Raw genomic sequence first — 3,905 nt, 5'->3', positions numbered from 1 at the left:
TCTTCCGAAAGCACAAAGGTCTCTGAAAACAGGGCCAGCAAAGGGAGTGCTTGCTTAACAAAGGGTGTGTTTAAAAAGAAAGAAAAAAAACCCCCACACTTTCCCAACAGGAAAAAAAAAAATCACAAAGGTGTCCAGTTCTGCAAAGCTAAGCAAGAGTTCAGAGTCTCATTTTTTTATTCAGCTGGATTGATGCTGATGCCGACAAAATCTGAAGATCTTGAAGCCACAACTGATATACCTGGCTGAACTGATAATTTCAAATTTGCTCCTTGTGACAGGTAGAAATTACATGAGTTACACCTGTGAAAATGATGGACAGAAGGGAAGCCATACTTATCCATTTGAATTATGCAATGATTATGGGACAGTTATATATCTAATAAACATGTACTGTTTTTGTAACTTGTTATGTTCTAAAGTAAATGTCAGGCTTTTGGGTAGAACACGGGCCTGTACATATTGGCATAAGGACATGTGTAGGAGATACTAGGTTATCCTGACCCGAAAGGAACGGGTTAATGATCTATTGTATTACAGATGGTCATAATAGGACCATAACGGGAAGAAGCCATGAGAATGAGGGTAGTTTCCAAGGACAAGGAAACAGGTGTTACGCAACAATAATCTGGGTAGGGAGATACGTAGCTTGGTTAGATTGTGAACCCAGGAAAGGGGCAGAGACTGTATATTTGAACCTGTATTCCTGAGAACCATGTCTTCTGCCATGAGCAGAATTTTCTTTTGCAAAAGCTTAATAATAAAGCTCTTCTATATTGTTCGCGTTTCTCCAGTTGTTTTGTGATTATTATCATACTCCCGAATGCTAGAAAGTAACAGCAGAATGGAAAATATAGTTGATAGTCACAGCTCCTCCTAAATGCCCATTAAACTCTAAAAAGCCCAGCTGTCCAAATGTGTCATAAAGGAGGCAGCATTCATTCTCCCTCGCTGTGCCAGTTCTTCCTTCCTTCCTTGTATTCTTTAAAAGTGGGCTTAAATGGAATATTTTTATTTTCAACAGCTCTCCTAGATCCAGTCAGTGAGAAAAACCTCCATAGCTAGAGTGAGGTCTCTTTAAAATCACTCATTTCCCTCATTTATCACGTAAGATTATTCTTGTCAAATGTCTAACCTCTTCGGCTTCTATGCTTTGCTGGCATCCTGCCATAAAATGCGAGGGGTGGGGGGGGGGCAATGGAATGTAGAGAGTAGAGATTAGAGTGGGAATGTAAAGGACAAAAGGTGGGAAAGGGCAAGTGACCGTCTGGATGGAAACCAGGTGGGCCAGAACCGGATTACACCAGGATTCAGGGACGCCTGGCCTGAGAGTAGGATGTGAAATTACACCGTGTGGAGCCAAACATCCAAGCCATTCCGAAACATCTAAACGGCATGTCATTAGACAGTGATGAACTGATCCAGTGCAAAGGTCCAGGGAAGTGGGGAGAGTGTAACCTTTTGCAGACAACGTTCAGGTCTAGCTCTTCTTTCACTGCAACCACTTAACGTTAGCAAAAGAACCCACCATTTCAACCAAATGAAAACAAGGGTCTTCCTTTCCTAAGGACTGAGCTGGGACAAGCCTGACAATTATGTGCCATCAAACTGATATCAACTGTTAGCAATCGCATCTATTTGCTCCAGGAGGGTTTCTCACCGCAACTTCCAACAGTCCTATATTGTAATCAAATCTATGTACATTGTTTTGATCATCCGCTCCATCTCATTCCTTCCATCTTTTCCATCATTAGAGTTTCCTAAGAAAGCTGAATTTTCCATCTTGTAAAGTCCAGCTATAACTTAAGATCATGATGTGCCAAAAATGAACTTAAGCAGAGGCTTTGAAGAACAAAATCTAACTTTAATTGATCAATAAGGTTAGGGTAAGATATGTGAAGAAGGTTACAAAGCATATAAACAAAAGTAAGTCTTCTTATACTTTTAAGATTCTTTAGAAGTAGAGTAACTGCATTGTAAGTTAGATTTACATCTTTCTGCAAAAGACAAATGCCCTTCTGGCAATGTTTATCTTTCATTATCCCTTCTCCTATTGTCCTGCTAATTGATCACAATTGATACTTAAGAAGGCATTAACAGCATACTTCAAAAGGTGTGGATTCCTCTGGATGGAGGAGATTGCATTCCCAGAGAGGTAGGTTTCATTCCCAGGGGGGTGGGGAATGCTGGGATGAAACATATCCATGAAGGAAAACAGATGGATTCAGGTTGATTTAGATGGGACAATCATGTGTCTTCATAGGAGAGGGATGTAACTGATTGCAGGCACGTGTTATAATTGTTTTACAGCAAGTGAAAGGTTAAAGAAATATTTTCTACAACAGCAAGATAAGAAATGCCTATCCTAACATCAAGATAAGAAATGCCTATAGAGTAACTCTCTACTTAATGCTATAATATATTTTACTACATTTCTTTATTTATTACCCTTCAATCTGAAATATGCTAGTTTGAGCCTAGTCATTTGTGCCTCAATTGAGAACTCCAAAATGATTTGTTCTATTATCCATCAGTTGTTGTTGTTGTTAGGTAAAGTACTTAAGCTCACAATGAGCCAAAAAATGAACTTAATCAAAGGCTTAAAAACACAAATCAGACTTCATTATTGATCAAGGTAAAGTTCTGAGTAGATCATTCCAAACACATGTACAAAAGATGAGAGGAAGGTTTACAAAATACAAGAAGATGTGATGTCCTTCTTATAGCCACAAAACTCTTAATTACTCTAGTCATATAACCTAACTTCAGGGGTGGGATTCTACCAGTTCGCACTTATTTGCTAGAACCGGTTGTTAACATTCTAAGCAGTTCGGAGAACCGGTTGTTAGAAGAAATTACAGGGCTAATCCTGTAAGGAAGGCAGGAAGGAAACATTCTGGTGTTGCTTACAGAAACTGCCTCTCCGTTAACCCTGATTACATTCTTGGCAGGACTAGACTTCCTGTCTCAGGAACTTCTCTGGAGTTTTCTTTCCTCCTTTGCTGGTACTTTGCTTGTGTGGAGTGACCATTCAAAGTTACAATGGCACTGAAAAAAGTGACTTATGATCATTTTTCACGCTTATGACTGTTGCAGCATCTCCACAGTCATGAGAGGCCTGGCGAGGAGATGCATGCCTCGGTGTGAGTGATGTTGAGTTGGCCACACCCAGCCAGTCACATGACCAAGCCACGCCCACCAACTAAGCCATGCCCACAAAACCAGTTGTTAAAAAAAATTGAATCCTACCCCTGCCTAACTTCCTTGTAAAACTCTAGTCATATACTCTATATTACTTGTCTTCTAACTTAGATTTAGATCTTCCTACAACAGAGAGATTCCTTTCTGGCAGTGTTCTTTGTTATCTTTTCTTTCCTTTGTCTTCTTGATTGATCACTTGGTCACCTAATAACAGCACAGATCAAAGGTATGTGGATTCAGATAACAGGACCTTATACTTGATACAGGAAGGATACAATTGATTGCAGGACATGCTTTTACAGAGGCATATGTTTTACAAGAGAACAAAATATCAATAGAATAACAAGTTTTTAAATTAATACTATAATACTATAGTATATAATACTGTACTACCGTTGTAGTATTTCTATTTATTATATCTGTATTACTATTTCTCTACAGTTGTTTTTGGCTATCCGGGGCATTCTCAGAAGTTTCCAACATCAAAAGCATCAACACTCTTCCTATCCTGCTGCCATGAAGTATCACAGGGAATACCACAACTTGCCCTATTCTGATTTATGTAGCTCTAGATACATTGTGGCATCTAATATCTATTCCTTCATAGCTGATCCACTTATTGTTAGTTTGTTGTGTATTTCTTGACTGCTTATTCCTTTATTTTTTTTGATGATTGATCCTAAAAGGCAGAAACTACTTTGATA

This window comes from Pseudonaja textilis, chromosome 11 (genome assembly GCF_049901715.1).
Source record: "Pseudonaja textilis isolate UNSWEBS1 chromosome 11, rPseTex1.2, whole genome shotgun sequence".
Taxonomy (NCBI): Eukaryota; Metazoa; Chordata; class Lepidosauria; order Squamata; family Elapidae; genus Pseudonaja; species Pseudonaja textilis.
Note: the sequence above shows the minus strand (reverse complement) of the source record.